Source organism: Lissotriton helveticus, chromosome 6 (assembly GCF_964261635.1).
Source record: "Lissotriton helveticus chromosome 6, aLisHel1.1, whole genome shotgun sequence".
Lineage (NCBI taxonomy): Eukaryota > Metazoa > Chordata > Amphibia > Caudata > Salamandridae > Lissotriton > Lissotriton helveticus.
This window is the reverse complement of record NC_136067.1, coordinates 1,912,153,272-1,912,175,446: the sequence shown is the minus strand read 5'-3', so window position 1 is coordinate 1,912,175,446 and position 22,175 is coordinate 1,912,153,272.

Genomic DNA, 22,175 nt, shown 5'->3' with positions numbered 1-22,175 from the left:
CAATAATCATCCTGTTCTTTTTTTTCTGCGAACTACAACCGCGCTTCCTGGCTGTGCTGTTTGGGGGCTGCCTGTGTTCATGGTGAGTTCCCTACTGTTTCTTTTTTTGTGTGCAGCGGCGTGCTTTAGTGGCCGCCTTGGTTCTCGCGCTGCCATTTCCCCCACGCTGTCTCCTTTTTGGGGCTATTTTATTGCACGCGGCTCGCGTTAGCAGTCGTCTCTGTCTTGGGCTGTTGTTTTACACGCGGCTCGCGTTAGCGGCCGTTTATGCTCATTGCTCTCGCCGTTACTCACCGGGCTTTAGTTGGCCTGCTCCAGCGGTCGTTCCTGGATGGATCTCCGGTCCCTTTTCGCCCTGCATTAGCGGGCAGGGGCTTTTTGTGGAGTGGGTGATGTGACGCGATTAGGGGGCGTTTTGGCTGCTGGCTGGGCCTCTTATGCCGGCCCTTTTTTTCTTACTGCCACAGGTGTTCGGGTCCTCAGCCTATATATGGGGTCCTTCCTGTGTGGTTTTTTGTCCTTGTTTTGTGCCTGTTGGGGTGTTTTTGGCCTTGTGCTTCTGCGATGGATTCTGATGCCTCTTCTTCTGCGGCCCCTCTGGATGCCCTGCGCCTGATTATTAATGAGGCTGTGGCTGCTGCTTTCCTGGCTAAGGACGCGGCTGGGCCTCCTCCAAAGGTTCCTCGTGTTTCTTTGGATCCACAGCCTGAGCCTGAGGAGGACATTGGTCCTGATGAGGATGAGGGTGTCCGTGGTCGTTTTGTTCAGGGTGCTGAGCTCGCTGAACTATTCACCCATGTGCGGTCCAATTTGGGCTTCTCTCCTCCTACGGAGGCTGTTGTAGAGGGTGACTTTTTTACGCAGTATGTCCAGCCTGCTCCGGACTCTTTTCCTTTGCATGGGGCAGTGCGCAATGTGCTGTCTCACGAATGGAAGGAGGTGGACAAGTCTTCTTTTCCTCGTCTCCTGTCCAGGCGTTACCCTCTTGAGGGTTTTGCTGCTAAGTTCCCTCAGGCTGTGAAAGTTGACAATTTGATGGCTGGCCTTACCTCTCAGGGTTTGGTCATTTCTGAGGACGCCTTTCCTGCAGACGCTGTGGATAAACGTGTTGAAGGGGCGGTGAAGCGTTCCTATGCTGCTTCTAATTTTTCTGTCCGGGCGACTGCGTATTCTAACTATATGGTTCAGTCGCTCCTTAAGGATTTCCAGTCCCTGTCAGTTCTGCTGAATGACGGCGAGGATGCCACGCCTCTCATGTCTCTGATGAAGTTGCAGGTGCGTTACCTGTCGGATCTTTCCTTCGACAATTTGGGGGCGGCGGCGGCTGCTTCTGGAGCTTCCATTGCTGCCCATCGTCATATTTGGATGCGTTCCTGGAAGGCGGACTCTTCCCAGAAGTCGGTCCTCCTTAAGTTGCCCTTTGGAGGTTCCAAGGTGATCGGTCCTCAGCTGGAGGGTATGGTCAAGCAGTCTGCTGAGAACCGCAAGCTGGTGGCTCCGGTCCGCCCTCCTTCTCGGGGTCGTGGGTTTGGTTACCGTCGCGCTTTTGGGCCTCCTGCTCGTGGCGCTTCTCAACCCTTTCGTGGCAGGGGTCATGGCCGGGGGGCCCCTGGAAGTGCCAAGCCCCGGGCCGCTGCCGGTGTTGCCACCCCCGCTTCCTCCTCTTCTCAATGACTGTCTGCCTTTGCCAGTTGGTGGTCGCCTCCAGTCCTTCCGCGCTTAGTGGTTGTCAGTTCCGGATGCCTGGGCGGTTCAGACTGTTTCGGAAGGTTGCCGGCTCGAGTTTTCCTCTCCTCCTCCTCCGGGTTTTGTTCAGACTCCCCTGCCCCGTCTTCCTCTGCGCAGGGATGCTTTGTTGGCAGGTGTCCGGCTCCTGTTGGAGAAGAGGGCTATTGTGGAGGTTCCTCCTCTGGAGAGGGGCAGGGGTTGCTATTCAATCCTCTTTCTTGTCTCAAAGAAAGACACTTCGGATCTTCGTCCTGTTTTGGATCTGAAGCGGGTCAATTGCTTCGTTGTCCACCGTCCGTTCAAGATGGTGACTCTCCAGTCCATCCTGCCTCTGTTCCTGCCGGGGGGCTTCCTGGCATCCCTGGATCTGATGGATGCGTATTTGCACGTTCCTTTCCACCCCGAAGACCAGCGTTTTCTCCAATTTGCTGTGGGGGCCCTGCACTATCAGTTCCGGGTGCTTCCTTTCGGCCTTTCATCGGCGCCCAGGGTGTTCACCAAGCTCTTGGCCCCTCTGGTGGGTATCCTTCATTCCAGGGTCTGCTGGTGTTTCCATATCTGGATGACTGGTTGATTGTCTCTCCTTCTTTTTCACAGGCTCTGTCGGATGTGGACCAGGTGTGTCTTCTGCTGGGTTCCTTTGGGTTCCTTATCAACCACAGGAAATCCTCCCTGGTGCCCTCCCAGTCCCTGAAGTTCCTGGGGGCTCTCTTCCGCATGGACATGGACATGGTTTTTCTCTCACAGGAGCGCCAGTTGACTTTGTTTTGTCACCTTTCCTGGCTTCAGTCCCTATCCCGGGTGTCTGCCCGTCTCTGGTTACGGAGTCAGGGGGAGATGGCGTCCACTCTGCATCTCCTTCCTTGATCCAGGCTCCATCTGTACCCCCTGTTGCATCATGTCCTGTCGCACTGGGGTCCTGCCTCCTTGGACTACGAGACTCTGATCCCTGTCACTCCGGGGATTCGGGCGGATCTCCAGTGGTGGTTGTCCCCTCTCTCTCTTTCCCGGGGGTTCGATCTCCTTCCTCCTCAGTCTGTGGTCGTGTTGTCCACGGATGCCAGTGCTTTGGGGTGGGGTGCCGTTCTGGGTGCCTCCAAGGCTCAGGGTTGGTGGTCCAGTTTCGAATCCCTCCAGTCCTCGAACTGGAAGGAGTTGAGAGCGGTTTGGTTGGCTCTTCTTTGGTTCGCTCCTCTCCTTCGGGGTCGGGCGGTCTCTGTGCAGACGGACAATCAGGTGGTTTGTTCTTATGTGAATCACCAGGGGGGCATGTGTCGTGCTCTGTTTCTCCTATCCCGGGAGATCGGCCTTTGGGCCGAGTCGAGTCTCCTGTCTCTGACGGCGGTCTATCTTCCGGGGAAGGAGAATGGGCCTGCGGATTCTTTGAGCAGGGTGTTCCCCTCCTCAGTGTCCCTCTGTCTGTCCCCGGATCTGTTCGATCTGATTGTCCTCCGGTTCGGCCTTCCTTGGCTGGATCTTTTCGCCTCGGAGGAGTCCGCCCTTCTTCCTCGGTTTTGCAGCATAGTTCCCTCTCCGTTGGCGTGGGCTACCGATGCTTTCTCGATTCCTTGGTCGAGGGGTCTGCTGTTTGCCTTCCCTCCGTTTGCCTTTATTCCGAGGGTCCTCCGGAAGATTCGTTTGGATCGGGCTGACGTTTTCCTGGTGGTTCCGGAATGGTCTCTGCAGTCTTGGTTCCCCCTTCTGCTGACCTTTTCTGTTTGCTGGCATTGGCGGTTTCCCCTGTCTCCCTCCCCGCTGCGGACTCCTCTCTTCCAGTTCTTTCTCCCTAAGGTGGTGTCTTCCTTTCACTGTCAGGAGGATATTGTTCTCCCGGTGTTTTTTCCGGCTCCTGCCTCTCCTGAGGAGGTGCTCCTCCATTCCTTGGATGTGCTGAGGGCTCTCCGCATCTACTTGGAGCGTACGGCTGGCTTCAGGAAGGTTGATTCTCTGTTTGTCACCTATGGCCTCTCGGGGCTGGGGCTTCGTCCTTCCTTGTCCACTTTGTCTCGGTGGGTTAGGGGTGCTGTGGTTTCTGCTTACGACTCTGCCCGCTGTCCTCTGCCTTCTTCTGTTCAGGGTCGGTCAACTCGGAGTGTGTCGTCCTCCTGGGCCATGTTCAAGGGGGCCTTGTTGAGGGACATATGCAATGCTGCCACATGGGCTTCTCCCCATACTTTTGTTACCCATTACCGGCTTCAGTTGGGGATGGCGGCCTCTGCTGATTTTGGGGCTCGTGTCCTTTCTGCAGTGCATGATTTGTGAAATGTACTGTTTTCTGTGGATTAAAAATGGACCTGTTTTTTTTCTCTAAACTGTTTGGTCTGTTTTTTTCTTACAATCACTGTGTGCTTGGGTATGGGCTCACATGTAAGGAATGGGACGGGGAGACAGGACGAGGAGGTAATGCCCGGTTACTCACCGGTAATATCCATTACTCCGAGTCCTGGTCTCCCCGTCCCATTCCTGAGCCCTTCCCTCCCTCCCTGGTTTGGGTTTTTCTTTGGGTGATTGTCTGTTTTTTCGTTCTGGTTTTCTTTGGTATTCTCAGGATGATTATTGGATGCACTTCCCCCTTTATAGTCACGTGATGGTGACGTCATCCTAGGGGGAAGTGCAAACAGCTCAGCTAGGTAGGGGTTTCTGTAGAGCAGACTAGCTGCTCACATGTAAGGAATGGGACAGGGAGACCAGGACTCGGAGTAATGGATATTACGGTGAGTAACCGGGCAATGTAGAACCAAGGAACCAAGTACAAGCCCACCCCGGCATCCCATCTTTAGGCTGCACAGTTTTTCGTAATTCACCAAACAAGCACTGTGGTTTAATACATACTTTATAAATGCCAGTGCTCTCCCCCCAACCCCCTCACTGTGCATGCCTGTTCTCTTTAATGCTAGGCTTGTGTCTGACTGTAATGCAATTGGTGCTGATTGAAAGCGATTTGATACCTTCGGGTAAAGTTTGTGCTATATAAAAGTGCAAACAAATAAATCAATTAAAAAAGCCTACCTGTAGCATGTATGTTCTTATTCTGCGATGCCACATGCCTTTGGGTCCCTGTACTGATTAACTGCACCAGGCTGTGGAAAACCTCCATGGCAGGAACTGATGCAGCGCTACTCCGGAAATAATTTCTAAAACCATGTCACCTTTCCATGAAGTACAAAATCATACATATACTTAACAGTGGGGCCCATACCACTGCAAGTCACTCACAAAACACTTTCATCCTACTTCATGGATCGGTGAGATTCAAAGGAGAGCTACTGTATCATAGTGGAGTGTCTAAAACTAAAACTGGATATTTATACTATTTACACCTGCAGTTTAAATGAGTTTACCATGGTTTTCTTTAACAAAACATTTATTTAGACACACCACCACTATGGTCGACGAATCTGCCAGTAAAAAATTAGGTGTAGGAAAACTCAAGACCAGCTTAATTCTCCATTTATCTAATTTGTATTAAAAGCAAATTTTAGCATGTCTAAAAGTTTATTCATATTATTTATTCAAAAACTACATTTAAAGGAATAAGAGTTTTGTCTCAAACAGTTAATTTCATTTATTTTCAGAAAATTCAGAAATAGACATTTTATTTAGATTTCAGAAATGCAAGTATTATTAAAGAACAGATAGTTCCCAAAATTAATGAATTCTCCTAACTTCCCTAACTAAAACCCTCAACTAAAGCTCAGTTCTCATTCAAAAAGAAATAGAAAATTACTCAGAGTCTTACATCGCAGGAAAATCAGCATACCGGCAGCATCTTGTGAGGAAATCGAAAAGTTTTTTCCTCACTAAAACCAGCACTTTTTATACCTTTTTCACTAGCTCTATCTATCTAAAAGAGTAACTTTCAGCATAAATTTGAGTTCTGATTGGACAATTTGGGGTGGATGAGCATCACCTCATCATTACAACATTCAATTTTCTTCTGTCAGCTACATTTTTAAAAAGGTTCATTGTTTAGGCAACGTCCGGCCTAGTCACGTTCTCAACTAGCAACTTCATGAGATCTTCTCACGTTTCAGAACCATTGTGCTCATCCTTTTTGGAAGCCATCTGGACTTCCAGGCCACACTGTGTTTGAACATCATTCCAGGCACAAGCAGCTCGCATTCGAACTTGGACTTTGGCTTGCGCATGCTCAGTTCATCTTCTATTAGCAGTTTAATAAGACAGCCATGTTTTCACTAGGCCTTACAGGCCAGAATGGGAACTATCAAAGAAACAAACACTAACAAACGTTAATTTTGGAAATCTCACCCTTCTGTTTACCTCCCCCTTACTAAGGTTTTCCCTATTAGTAGTTACCTAGCGAGATAAGCAACATTTAGGCGTAATATGCTCACCTGTCTTCATGTTTTGCCACAAAATACGAAAATAAAAAGCACATTTATGCCGCATTTCATTATTTCAAAGCTGCTTATTAGTTTAGGACACAACAAAATCAATTGGGGCCAGATGTAGGTGGTAACAGCCGAAATTACCGAATTGGGCATTTGGGATGTAGGTGGGCATTTGGGATGTAGGTGGCCTAAATTGCAAATTCGGTAATTTACCGATTCGGTATTTTAAGGAATCGGTAAATTACCGATTCCTTAAAATACCGAATCGGTAAATAACCAAATTTGCAATGTAGGGAGCACTCAAATGAGTGCTTTTCCCATTTTAGGATTCATTATTTACCACCAACTATAAGTTGGTGGTAAATAAGGAATACCTTTGAAAATGCAAATCAGTGCATTTTCAACTGGCAATTGTGGCAGAAATACATGCCCTTAGGGCATGTATGTCTGCCACATGTGCACCCATACCCAATTGAGGGGTGCAACAGGATGTCAAAGTGACACCCTGCCACCTTTCAATGTTTTCCCCCTTTTGCTGAATCGGTATTTACCGATTCGGTAATTGCCATTCATTCCTATGGGCCTCCAGGCCCATAGGAATGAATGGCAATTACCGAATCGGTAAATACTGATTCGGTAATTACCGAATCTTACCGATTCAGTAATTTTTAACGAAAAATTACCTACATTCCATTTACCTATTCTTAAATACCGAATCGGCAGAATTCGGTATTTAAGAATAGGTAAATTGAGATTACCTACATCTGGCCGCCAATTAGGTAATTATGATTGCAACATAAGCAATATTAGTTCCCACGTATGTCTGTGTAGGTGCAGTTTTTATTCTAGGTTGGTTAATTTCACACAACACTCAATTAGTTCAAGTTATGATTATGGAAGTGTGACTTTACAAGGGGTACACAAAATTCGGTTTCTCCACCTTGCTCCATGAACTCCCCCCTTTGGTGATTTTAGCACCAAATATCTCCCAACATTTTGCAAATTTTATCAAAACATGTTTCAAGTTCTTCAGATTAGTATGAATTTATACCCTAGTATCTTTTTCTCTAGTCTCTTTAAAAACCTTTTTTCGGAACTCCTCCATTTCTATGTCACCTTTTTCTCTCTCTCTCTCTAGTTTTTCTTGGATTATCTTCTTTAATGACTTTCTAACATTCCTTCCTTTTCTGTATATGCAACATAATCCTATCATTAAAATCACTAATACTGTCACTGTTACTGGAATTAGTATTTTTCCTATAATTGAACTACCTATTTCTTGAAACCAAAGTTTAACTGCTGTAAAACTTCTACCAAGTCGTTGAAGAATACCATCAACCTCCAGTGGGTCAATTTCTCTATGCAACTCTGTAATATTTGTGATGTACTTTTCAATATTTTGACTTTTATCTGGAATATAGGTGCAGCAGTGCTGTACCTTCAAAATTCCACAAACTCCTCCTTCTTTTGCTAATGTTATGTAAAGAGCAAGACGATTTTGCATTACCATAGTTCTCATAGCAATCATTTCAGTGTTTACCATTAGGAATCAACCTGCTGTATCTGTTGACAAACGATCTACTATCGCTGACAATCTTCAAATTCAATTTACATTGAAAGATATTCCCACTGCTGGTATCAATGCTCCAAAAATATCACCTATTATTTCTATTACACTCTCCCTTTTTCTACGACTTAAAGGTTTACCTATCTCATGTATGCCATTAGTACCTCTATCTACATGGAAGATTTTAGGAAAGACCAAGCCCACATAGCAAGTCCCATACCAGTGGTCAGGTAATCTATAATAAGCCTTGTTTCCACAAATGAAATAAATACCAGGAAAAACTAGATCTTTGCCCCCTTTAAATCCCCAACCCCCTTGGATTCTATAACTATCTTTACATTGACTTTCTCCCACAAAATAATTGTCATACACAGTGTTGTCTCTCCTAATACAAAATTTCCCTAACAATGGAGTTTCTATATTTATAGCTACATTCATATTTCTTTCATCAAGATTTTCGTCATCAAATTTCCAATACTTAGCTTTCTCATACTTTACTTTTTCTTTACGTTCGTAGGCGATTCTTCTTTCCTCAACCATACCTAAAAATGCTTTCTCTTCCACTCTCATTTTACATGTCAAATTATTTTTAGAAAGCGTAATCATGGCTCAATTTATCTATTTCTAAAAAGAATTCTCCCATAACCGTGGCAAGGTTTTTCTTATTCAGTGCATTATCAATTTTGGAAAAACTTCATCTGAATTAGAATAATGATATTCTAATTTTCCTGTTTGATAAAACAGGCTTGCAATCACACTACACGTGACTCCATATGTAAGCGGAAGGTGATGATATGTCACCCCCTCGGAAACAGATGCAGGTAACTTTACACACACATAACAGTCACTAGCATCCATTGTCCTGAAATATTCAGACAATCTTGAAAATTTATTTTTAGTGAAATCACTAACAGAACTATCCTGATGTATTTCTGGCCTATATACATGCTGCTTGTTAGATTTTGATTCCACATTTTGTTCACCTGAACTCACATTATGTTTTAACTTCACTAAGTTATCCTGAAAAGGAATGACAATAGCCAAAATTATCCATATCAATATTAGTAATCCAGTACATATTAAACATGATCTACACCATTTTCTAAAAATAGAACATTTCGTTTTATGATCGTTAGTAGACTTTTTTTTTTTACACAGCAAGTTTTTCTAACAAGTTTTCTTCGACCTTGTGTCACTTACAAGCTTTTATTTTTTTTCAGGTTTTACCTTTACCTTTTCTTTTGATCAGTTACCACTTTTCTCTGTGATTCAGTTCTTTACTCACTTTTACCATTTGTCTTTAGGCAGTTCAGATTCTCCTGACTGTTGTTTACTTCTTCAATTGAAGGCAGTATTATGTACGTCCATTCAGGTGATTTGTACTTCTGATTTGGTCTTCTCACTCTTTTTGGCCTTTGGACAACTTCTATTCTTTTTCCCAATGATTCTCTTTGACTGGTTATTTCATTAACTTGGTCCTCTGGCTTTCTTTCTTTGTAAACCAGTTTAAATCTCAGTCCATCATTTCCTTTAGGCCAATTATCTTCTTTACAAACTCTTTTTGTCTTAGGCTCCGTGGTGTTATGTTCCACTCTCCAAGGCCTTTTTCTTGGAAGTTTCATCTGCACTGTCATCAGTCTCACTTTCAGTGTCTTCGACAGTTTTATTTATGACAAACTTCACAATGTCTTTCTCTTTTTCAGAGTCAGTTTTCTCTTTTGACAGTTCTTTCACTCCGTTAGGAACATCTCCATAGCTAGTACTTGGAATCTCATCTTTATCGTGAGTTTTTCCTTCTTTTCCAGTGTCAGGATTTTCGTTCCTGCTTTCAGAGTTTTCAGACTGTTCTTCAGAATTTTTTTGATCACTAGTTTTATCTTTGCTTTTCTCAGTGTCCTTACTGATGTTATTCTCTACCAATTCTCGATCTTCAAATTGATCTTCAGAATTCGGTACTTCAACACTTTCTCCTTCTCCTGCAGATGCAGAGCTAGCATCTGATTGTTCCAGATATCGACGTTCCTCTCGATCTTCAGTGTCTGGACTTCTCTCTGGTTCACCTTCAGAGTCAGAATCAGTTGTGCTTTCACCTTCTTCGTTTAGATTTTCAGGTTCAGGCACACGGATAATATGACTTGCGTGTACCCATCTCTTTACTCCGGCACACTTAACTGCAGTGGTGCTAACCAATATGACCTGTCTCGGTGTCTGCCAACGAGGCACCAAACATTTTCTTCTGCGGTGAACCTTTATGCGTACCCAGTCTCCAGGAACTAGATCATGAGCTGGATTTTTCTCTTTCGTGTTCGATTCATTTCCCACCTGATGGAACACAGAAGTCAATACATCAGACAGGTTTTCGCAGTAATCCAGTATGATGTCATCATTTATAGTTAACAATTTATCAACTGGTAAAAATGCTTGTCTCATCACCCTGCCCATTAAGATCTCATGTGGACTCAGTCCAGTTTTTCTGTCAGGTATGCTTCTTAAGGTCATCAAAACAAGTGGCAAGGCATCTGGCCACTTCAGTCCTGTTGCCAAACACATGTTTGCAATCCTGTTTTTAATTGTGCCGTTTACTTGCTCAACCACTTCTGAAGCCTCAGGTCTGTAAGCACAATGCAGTCTCTGACGAATATCCAGTGCTTCACATACCATCTGCATAAGTTCATTTTGGAAATGTGGGCCACGATCAGTTTCAATGGTCACTGGGAAACCGAACCTAGGGATGATTTCACGTAGAAGTAACTTTGCAACAGTTAACCCATCATTCCTCCTCGTGGGGAAGGCCTCTACCCATCGGGAGAACAAACAGATGATCACCAAAACATATCTGAGTCTGTTACAAGGTGGAAGTTCTATGAAATCCAACTGCATTCGTGTAAATGGACCTCCCTCCTGTCCTATGGTTCCCAAACTCACAATTGTTCTTCTGTTTGGATTAAACTGCTGACACACAAGACATTGAAGAAGACTCGTAGAGGCAGCACCAGTTATGGAGAAAGTCACAAAGTCAAAATGTTCTGAGAATAAACTTCTTTTTATTGAATTTTTTGTTTTTTATGCGGTGCACAGGACAGCCAACGCGTTTCGCTCCCCACCTTACACCTTACAAGCAAAGACAACACTTATAAGGGGTTCCAAGGTTGGCGTCTATTGCGGGGGACTCGCTGTTGGTGAGATTCGTTTCAGAGAACGAGTGTTTGTGGCGGCTTATCAAGGTCTGCCCTTCCCTTTCTGAAAATACCTCATCTCTACTTATAAATTATATCCTCAGGAACCCCTTATAAGTGTTGTCTTTACTTGTACCCTAACTGATTTTTGAACTTGACCTTATACAACTTGATCGATGCCACATTTATCGCTTACACTTATTCTGTGTTCGATACCTTATACTTTGTGCATTATATGACTACTGGGACCCTGATCGAATTCTATATTGCCTGTCTGATTTGGACCAACATATTTCAGCTTGTTCAATATCATTTGATTACTTTGCCCTGACGAAGCTCCCAAGGTGGGGAGCGAAACGCGTTGGCTGTCCTGTGCACCCCATAAAAAACAAACAATTCAATAAAAAGAAGTTTATTCTCAGAACATTTTGACTTTGTGACTTTCTCCATAACTGGTGCTGCCTCTACGAGTCTTCTTCAAGTTCGATCTGGAAATCCAGTAAGACCCAACTTCATCAGGTCTTGGAGGTTCAACAGAACAGAATTCTGAATATTTTATAAGACTTTTGAAGTAGAGGTGCTGATCTTTTGGTCCGCTGTGGTTCTCCTATTTTGTTGACACACAAGACATCTTTGACATAAGCTTTCAGCAATCATTCTGAACTTTGGATTGTACCATGTTTGTCTAAATAAGCGAAGCATGGCATCTCTCCCAATATGAGCTTGACCATGGTACATTCGGGCCATATTTGAGATCATGCGATCGGGCATTACTGGTCTTTCATCTTTGTAAACCCAGATTTCATTTTACTCTCTTTGTCTGCATCCTGCTTTTAACCAGACATTATCTAGATCTTATTTGGAACTTTGATCATTGTTGCGCTAGCGCTTGGATGCAAACATCATACTTACTGCTGCAATTGTTTTTCAAACCACGTACCTTTTTAAAATTGTTCTCTGTCACTCGATAAATTGTGCGCTGACTCCCCGTTCCACCACAGCGATTAATGCTGATTGTTGTGGAGGGAGAATAGAGCGCTTCGCACTTCCTGGTGGTGCCATTAGTGGGTGGCCATCTTGGCAGGGTGACGCTCTAGTCTTTCCACGAGCCCTGACTACTTAAAGACTCAGAGCGCCGACGCGCAGGATCTAAAATTGGAACTTTGATCATTGCTGCGCTAGCGCTTGGGTGCAAAGATCGTACTTACTGCTGCAATTGTTTTTTAAACCACGTACCTTTTTAAAATTGTTCTCTGTCACTTGATAAATTGTGCGCTGACTCCCCGTTCCACCGCAGCGATTAATGCTGATTGTTGTGGAGGGAGAATAGAGCGCTTCGCACTTCCTGGTGGTGCCATTAGCGGGCGGCCATCTTGGCAGCGTGACGCTCCAGTCTTTCCACGAACCCAATCTATTTAGGCCACATGTTATCACCGCGCAGCGGTTACGCGCAGCGGGAGCGCCGTAGAAGCGCCGAAGAGGTGCCTAAGAGAAGCCAGTCTGCGCCAGTCCGCGCCCAGCCTTACCCATATCCCAGGATCCCTGGCAATATGGCTGGTAACTTAATCACCTATGATTCTCCATCCTTGCACGAGTTAAGAACAGTCGTTAACTCTAAATGTCTGCACTCCATGCGCCTTCCGGGCACTATGACCAACTGTGCTTACTGCAATTGGGAACTGCCATTTAACACCATAGGGAGACATCCCACCTATAGCACATGGAGGATGCTCCTCCTCAACTGTAGATCAGTGCCCAAACACCATACAGAGTTGGCCCTTCTAATAGAAGAGTACAAGCCCGATGTACTCTCCCTAACGGAGACTTGGCTCCAATTGGAAGCCGATCCAGCCACAGTTTGGGCAATCCCACAAGGCTATACTATAAAGAGATCTGACCGAAACATGGGCAGAGGAGGTGGTCCAGCCATCATCTATAGAGAGCGGTACAAATGTCGTATTACCCCTACCACAACATCAGTCTGTGAAAGTTTGTTGTTTTCGTTAGAACTATCCTCTACTAACACCTTTATAGGCCTTTTGGTCTATCGACCACCCGGAACGCTAGGTCAGTTTATTTCGAACATGGCTGACCTAGTCGCCAACCTAGTGCTCACCTCGGCAAATTTCACAGTGCAGGGCGATCTAAATTTGCATTTAGATGATCCACTTGATTCCGCAGCCAACAGTCTTCGGCTGAGCTTTCAAGCGATTGATCTGGCTCAAAAGGGATTCCTTCCAACACATAATAAAGGACATCTTCTAGATCATGTGTATAGCAATCTTGACAATTTAAACACTGAATCGCCTCTGCCATTGCCCTGGACTGACCACTATTTAATACCCCTCACTTGGGTAACGGGGAATTCCCCTCCCGTCCAAGAACCTAAAAAACATTGGGGAAGAAAGTGGTTCAAACTTTCCTCCACCAAATGGGAATCTGCGCTTGGCGAACTTAAACCTCTGAAAGCCTCTAATCCTGACACAGCCAGTACTAATTTTGACAATTGGATCCATAATTCCCTTGATTCAGTCCTCCCGAAGGAACCCTTGCACTGTATAAAAAGGCAAAAAGTAGCCCCCTGGTATACTCCTAGATTAAGGGACATGAAACAATCATGCCGTAAATTAGAAAGGATCTGGAGACAAGATCGCTCACAGCACAAGAAGGCAGACTATAGAGCCGCAATTAGGCTTTATAAAACCGAAATTAAGGCGGCTCAAGCCCAGTTTTATGAAACAAAAATTAACTTAGCTGCAAATGCTTTTGATAGCCAAATCATTGATTTCCCCTCCCCCAAAGCGAGCATCATTAAATGGGGCACTTGCCCGCTGTAATAATCTAGCAACTTTTTTCTTTCAGAAGATTCAGACCATCTATTCATCTTTTGCCTCTGACAGAATTGAACCTGATGCTGTTACAATAGTGAACCACAGCATACCAGTCCCCTGTACACTGGAAAAATTCACCCTACTAGACTCTGTCTCTCTAGATAAAATAATTCCTAAAGTTACCTCAGGATCCCCTAGAGACCCAGCACCGCCACAGTTCCTCACTTCGGTCATTGATTCAATCCGTCCAGTCATTCTTGATGTTCTTAACACCTCAATCATCTCGAGCACAGTTCCGACATCTTGGAAATGTGCAATGGTCAGGGCCCTCTTAAAAAAGCCCAATCTGGACCAAAGCAACTTAGCTAACTTTCGCCCTATTTCCCTGTTACCCTGGATGAGCAAACTGCTCGAGAAGCACATTAACAACATCTTAGTGGATTACTTAGAATCCAACGATCTGCTATGTGCTTCCCAGACGGGATTTCTTCCCCAACATGGGACTGAGACAGCCTTGCTGGCAGTGACTGAAGAAACAAGAACTGTGCTGGACCGGGGAGGAAAAGCAGCCATCATACTATTAGACCTCAGCGCCACGTTCGACACGGTTAACCATACCACTTTATTACATCGACTCAATGGCATGGGAGTGTCGGGCGCGGCCCTGACATGGCTCACCTCCTTCCTGGACGAGCGCTTCTTTCAGGTCGTTGAAGGAGAGGCTGTACCCACCAAGCAGCCACTCAGTTGTGGGGTCCCCCAGGGCTCTGCCCTGAGCCCCACACTTTTTAATGTCTACATGAGGCCCTTAGCGGAGATAGTCCATCCATTTGGCGTTCGAATTGTCACCTATGCAGACAACACTCAGCTTGTGGTCTCACTGAACCACGCTGAGGGGTCGTCTAGCACCCTGAGCCCTTGTTTAGAGGCAGTGGCCAGATGGATGGAATCCTCCTGTCTCAGATTAAATGGGGAAAAGACGGAAATTATGCTACTGGGCAACCCCTCACCTACCATTCTGGCCCCCATCTGGCCTACGTGTCTAGGCCCCCCCCCCCTCCTCCCAAACCACAGATAAAAAGCCTGGGAGTTTGGCTAGATAAATCACTTGACTTCACTTTCCAGGCCACCGAAACCTCATCTACCTGTATTGGGCTGATGAAAATGCTCCGGAAAGTTCTCCCTTTGCTTCTGTTCCAGGCGAGGAGAATCATGGTTCAGGCCCTGATACTCTCTCGCCTGGATTACGGTAATGCTCTTTACCTGGGAGCTCCGGTGGCCGCAATCAACAAACTTCAGGTCACCCAAAACTGTGCGGCCCAACTGCTTTTCCAAATTCCACGCTGGCAGTCGGCCAAACCCGCCCTGAGGAAGCTACATTGGGTTCCTGTGGCAGCTAGGGTACAATTTAAAGCCATGTGCCTGGTCCAGAAAGCCATACGCAGAACAGGTTCAGCCATAATGTACCCTCTAGCCACTCCCTACTTCCCCCTCAGAGCTGTCCGCTCCAGCTCGTTACATCTGGCCCCCACTACTAAGATAAACAAAGCTCGCCGGGGCGGCCGCTCATTCTCACACAATGCTGCGAGAATATGGAATTCCCTTCCTCTTGCCCTCAGAGAGAATAACAATTTGCTGGCATTTAGAAAGCATTTAAAAACTCATTTGTTCGGAAGAGCCTGTTAGCACCCTATCCTGCCGCCTTTCTGATTCCAGCTAAAGGACTGCGAGGCCTCAGGGTAGACTATGCGCTATATAAATATAATTTTCATTTCATTCATTTCATTTCATTATTCTCTCCCTCATCAGCTTCTTCCTGCATTTGCCTCACTTCCTGCCAAGTTTCAACTACTGTGGTTAGCATTAACAAACTTGAAACATGTTCCTTTTCCCTGTCCCGATTGATGGTTGCAAGATGTTTAACGAAGTATTTGGCAAATGAGTCTACATACCTGTTACCTCGGGTGATGTAGTCATCCCCCTTTTTGTGTGCTGCACATTTTACCACAGCTATTTTATCAAGCAATTGAATTGCATCAATCAACATTCTCATGAATTCTGCATTACGTATGGGGGATCCTGCAGAAGTCAAATAACCTCTTTGGGACCATAGTTGTCCGTAGTCATGGACAACCCCAAATCCATACTGACTATCAGTCACTATGGTAACCTTGATTTCCTTACCCAGTTCACATGCTCGAATCAAAGCAATCAATTCTGCTATTTGAGCAGAGCGAATCCCTTTCAGACAAGAAGCTTCCAGTACATCTGCTACTGTGCAAACGGCATATGCTGCACTCAAAACAACCTCATCTGTTCTCACACACGAACCATCTACAAACATCACATAATCAGATTCAGGCAATGGCTCATCTTTGATGTCTGGTCTTGGTTTGGTACAGTATTCAAGAACATCTAAGCATTTGTGATCAACCTCATTTCTCACTTCGAATTCCATGGTATCAGGCAATAATGTGGAAGGGTTTACTTTTACGCATCTAGAGATTGTCACATTTTCTGCTCCCAGAATTGTTTTTTCGTATTTTGTCATCCTATTGTTCGTCAGGTACTGTGTTTTTGTCCTAGTGAGGAGAATCTCCACAGAATGAGGTACATACACGCTCACAAGAAATCCCATCACTATCCCTTCACTTTGTTCTATTCTGACACTTGTAGCTGCTACTGCTTTTAGACAACCTGGCAATGCTTTTGCAACAGGGTCCAAAACAGCTGAGAAATACGCAATTGGCTTTCTAAGTTTTCCATGACTCTGAATCAGTACTGACAATGCACATCTTTCTCGTTCACTGCAGTACAATTCGAATTCTTTTTCATAGTCAGGCATCCCTAAAGCTGGTGCTTCACATAGACTCGTTTTTAACTGTTCAAATGCTTCCATCTCAGTTTTGGTCAGTACTATAGGGTCTCTAATATCTGCTCTGGTTAATCTCTGCAATGGCATGCAATCAGTGAGAATCCACTAAGCCAATGTCTACAGTAACCTACCATTCCCAGGAACATTCTTACTTGTCTTTGAGTTTATGGTGGCTGCATTCCTTGTATCATTTTGATTCTTTCTACAGTAACTTGTCTGATTCCTTTGGCAATCTTATTACCTAAGTATTGCACTTCTTTCTGACATAATTGTAATTTAGATGGAGACACTTTATGTCCCTCTTCTGCCAAATGATTCAGCAATGCAACGGTATCCGTTATACATGCATCTTTTGTCTTTGATGCCACTAGGAGGTCATCAATATATTGAACCAATACAGACTCTCCAGGCATGCTCAAACTTTCCAATGATTTCTTTAACAGCTGATTAAAGATAGATGGACTTTCAGTATACCCTTGAGGAATTCGGCACCATGCCAAAATACGATCCCCGAATCTGAACGCAAATATTGGCTGGCTTTCTGGGTGCAATGGAACTGTAAAGAACGCTTTATACAGATCGATCACAGTGTACCATTCTATATCATGGGAAATTTGACATAAAATCACTGCTGGATTTGGTACAATCGGACAACATGGGACAACTATTTTATTAACCTTTCTCAAATCCTGTACAATTCTAAATGTTCCATTTGGCTTTTTCAATCCCATTATCGGTGAATTACAAGGACTACTCTCTATTACTCTCAGTATGCTTGTTGAATCATTTTGTTTATCACTGGGGTTATTCCTTTAGTTATTTCCACAGTCATTTTGTACTGGGGAATGTTCGCGTAATCCGCACCTTCTTTTATAGAGACTTTTACAGGATCTACTCATCAACCCAATATCTTTTCCTGTGAAATCCCACAATTTCTCTTTCACTACCTTTTTCAATTCATCAGGTATCTTTTCTCGATCAAACACAGGGAACAATTTATTTTGTTCTGCCTCAATCATGAGCATAGTCATTTTATCAGGCTATCTTCATCTGGAGTTTGCAACTCTATGCCATCTGGTGAACAGTATATGGCACAGTTCCTCTTGCACAAAATGTCTTGTCCGAACAGATTTACAGGGCTACTATCACACACCAAAAATTGGTGCATGTCTTCGAAATTTCCAGTTTCTACTTCGACAAGTTGTGTCAAAAAAGTTTTAATCTGCCTATTAGCTACACCTACAACTTGGATACTCTCTCCCGAGAGAGGAAGATATTGGACTTCCACTGATCTAACAGTAGAACGGGTAGCACCAGTGTCCACTAGGAAAGCTATTTCAACATCATTCACTTTTCCGTTCACAAATGGACCAGACTGATCTACTTTAAGAGTGGCTCCAAGCACACACTCTTCTTCCTCTCTCAGGCACCGTGAGAAACTTTCATCCGACTCACTCCCACCCTCCTCTTGTAACCAATACTGGGGACTCACATTCACTCTGGGCGATCTATTTACCTGCTCGCCTCTGCACTGTATCTCTATTGGTTTACACTGTGTGGAAGTGGCGGTTGTGGCACCTGACTTTGATGATTAACTATCTGCTGCTGTTGCGGTTGCTGTTGAATTACCTCATGCTGCACCTGGGGATTCAATGATGTATTTTCTGGATTAACTCTTGGTGGACACTTACACTCTTTCCTCCAATGCCCTATTCTGCCGCAATTATGACAAGGGAACTTTTTCTTGAGCTCTTCTATATTTCCTAGTAATTTTGTTTTGTTGAAATTTCCTTTCAATTTTCCCTGACTTGCATCTGTATTTTTATTTTCCAATTGTGCCACTTTGTGTTCTGCTACCTTCACTTGTGCCCACATAGCTTTTTCTTTTAGCTTCTTTTGTTTGGCATCGATCTCTTCACTACAATATTTTGCTTTTCTTAAGACATCATCTACAGTGCTCGACTGCCATCCTATCATACTATGCCTAAACATATCTCCGATTTCTGGTCTTAATCCATACACAATTCGATATATAAAATGACTCATGTCCTTTTCACTCAGTTCTTCATATCCACTGTATTGTTTAAATACCAACAACAATCTTTCATAAAATGTATGTACAGATTCTTTCAGTTCTTGTGTAGTTCTGTCTATTTTAACCCAATCTGTTTCTTTTGGTGGAATTTTATTTTTCAAAAACACAATCACTTGTTCGTATTTGCGCATTACTTCAGGTGATGGAGCACCTGTTACTTCGTCTCGAGGATATTCCTCTTTTGGCCAATTCACGGTTATTTTACATTTGGTCCATAAATCTGCTGGTATAACTATGTCAAATAATCCATCCAGATCAACGCATATCACTTTTGAAACTTTCACAAATCGATCTACCTGTCGATACCATTCTACTGGTTTTTCTCTCAATCTGGGGAAATCATTTGTAAATGATAATATATCCTATCTACTTCAAGGAACATGTACATATCCTCATCCAGGTATTTCTCTCATAGGGAACTAATTTGCGACTGTCTCCTTTTCTCTGACTGGGAATGCTAATGTGGATTTATCACTAGCTTCCTCTTTCTTCTTTGCCCATTTCACTCTCCATTTATTCACATCTCCCCACAATTAATTCTTTTATTTGGGTTAACCTTCCGGCAGTATTCATATTTTCAATGTCTTTTTCTGAAAAATCTACTCTATAGGATTTCTGCAAAGTTTTATTCTTTGCAAATTCTACTTCATATTCATTTGCCAGTCCTTCTAATTGATCATGTACAGACTTCGCTTTCCATTTTATGCTTTTACACATGAACATAAGTTCATCACTTGGTACGTTTTTAATCTATCTGTTCCAATTGTTCCAATAATTAATTCTTCCATATCGACTTTTAATCTCGCTACGTCCAGAACTTTGGGTTCATGCTCTTTTAATTTCAGTGTTTTAATCCAATCACTCAATTCCTGCTCTGATGGTCCTACAGGTGTTTGCGTTAAGTCTATTTTCTCTATGCTCTTTTCGGGTGTGGCAGAGTCAGATTCTGCTCCAGTTGCATACTTATAGGGTAAACTATGATTGAAAGTTGTCAGGCGGATTTACATTATTCGCTCGTCTGATTTCTGATAAATCTGGATAAATATTTTCTTTTACCTTTTGCAAACTCTGTAGTAAAGGGATTGTCAAACTTGGTTCTTTTATTCTTTGGTTTTCAAACACTGGGATTACAGGTCCTATCGTTACTGGAACTATTACTGCTTCTATGTTTTTCGTAAACTCTTGTATCTTGTCTGTCAATGCATTTGTAGTCCGTATGTATTCAGCAGTACTTGCTTGTTCTTCAACTCGTTTTTCTACTATACTTACACTTTCTCGTTTGTTAATTTGCTTGGGAGTACCGGTAAGTCTTGGTTCTGTTATTGAAGTACTCAGATTATATCTCACTTCTACTCTTTCTGGTACATCTCTAAAATTAGAAATTTGCCTTGGGGTTTCATTAATCCTTTTGTCTACTGGTGGAGCATTAGGTGTAGTCCATAAAGAACCTGGTTGATATGGTGGCGGTCTCCTATTTAATATTTCTTCCAGCACAGCATCCTCTGATTCACTGTCACCATAACCTTCTTTCCCTGTTTCTACATTGTTCCTCTTTTCTGTGCATTTCCGCCCTTCATAATCATCCACTAATCTGACTGGATACATGCCATCACACATGTCAGCATTTCTCCATATACGCATTCTACTCTCATGTGTCTCTCCCCATAAATTATGAAATCTACCTCTTGGTCTGATATGTCCTTTCAACCTTTCTCTTTCCAATTCATGCATCTCATCGTCCCATTCAACTAAAGCTTCAAACTGAGTCGGTCTAGGTCTTGGGTCAAGTTTCATCATCTTTTCTCTCAAATTTCTCAAAACTGCCACATCAAAAGATCCTCCTTCTGGGAAAGCTAACACACCATCAATTCTGGTATATCTTACCCAATTCTCTAACCAAACACATGTATGGTAACCATATTTTGACAACATATAGGTAGCAGGCGTTTTTGGCGGAGGAAGTCATTTTCCCTCTCTTGTGACTATCGACTTGTCCTTCACAAACACATTCTTCAATTTCTTAAACCATGAAGGTTTCTTCTTTTCCACTTCGTAATAGTAATCCATTTTTCTGTAATTTTCCTGTCTTTCAAAAGATCGCGTACTATTCTGTTGCTGTTCCGTAACACCAACCTATCATAGCGCGGTTCACACTAGCGTACCAATTATAACAAGCTACATCTCAAGTCAAGTCAAGTCAAAATACACTTTATTCGATTTTTGTTAAAATCATAAAAGGCAAAGGTAATACATACATTGAAAATGTTTTGAAAGCACCCACAATACATTTTTTTACACATCTTAAAAAAGTCAAATATTAAAACGCCATAAAGTATTTAAAATTAGGTTAAAAATGATTATGTTAGTGCAATTTCAGTTTAAAACAATACAGTTCTAGGGATTCTTTTATTTCTTCCTCTATAAGCGGCTGTAAGGAAACTTGCAACACAAAAAGTGACATGTGCATTTGGTAACAGTTGAAGGAAAAGTAAAGCTGGTCTCACTTGTATAAAGCCCATAGTTTTTAAAAGAGGTATTAGATATTTTCCCCTCTCCGTATTATATAACCCACAAAAGAACATAAAATGAAGGGTGTCCTGGTTGGAGAACTGGTCACACTCACAAGGTGGTGCATGCTCTGGTTTTTCCCACACAGGAAAACGACCTAGTGAATAGTGGATCAGGTTCATTCTAAGTCTGGTTAATAAAAATCTGTGCAAGGGTTTAGTTACAAATTGCAAATATGGTTCCATAGAGGGTGAAGAGGATAGGACCAAATGTGCTCTTACTGATGGTTTGTTAACTTCAAGCTCCTCTCTCTCTAAACGGGCCCTCCCCTGGAATTCCTGCTTGATCCCTCCAATATCTGCCCTCCTGATATTTGAAGGTGTTGTGTATAGATCGGGTCTCCCAAGGGCAGTGAATGATGACTTTATGTATTTAAACCATAGTATTTTCATTGCCCCCTCCCTTGCAATCACATCTTTAAGAATACTGTGATTTAAAGACAACTCTGTATTTAACCAGGTATTAGCCCAAAAAAGTAAAGGAGCCATTTTCAGTCCATCTATAATGTAGGGTAGGCCTACTTCCTCGTGTATAGAGTAGGTGGGTGTAGAATTTGGGACCGATAGAATTCGTCTGATAAGCTTGTTTTCTACCCTCTGGAGACTATCCAAGTTAACATACCCCCAAAGAGCTGAACCATATGAAGCAATGGAAACACACTTGCTTTTGTAGACTTTCGACACAGCTTCCATTGGTTTGGCCCCTAGTTTTTTCGTGAAGGCCATCAGGGCTGCTGTGGACCGTGCTAGAGAGATGTTCTTGGCCTTGATCTGCGGGGCCCAGGTGCCTTTCTCATCAAACAGGATCCCTACATATGGGAAAACAGGGACCCTGGAGAGAACCTCGCCCTTACAAGTAAAGGTTTTTGTATGTGATTTACTTTTCTGTGGGCCCATAATCATTGTGTGTGATTTAGTTACATTAATCTTTAGATCTAAGTTTCCCATAAAACAACCAAATAGCTCCAAAAGGGTCTGTAGTCC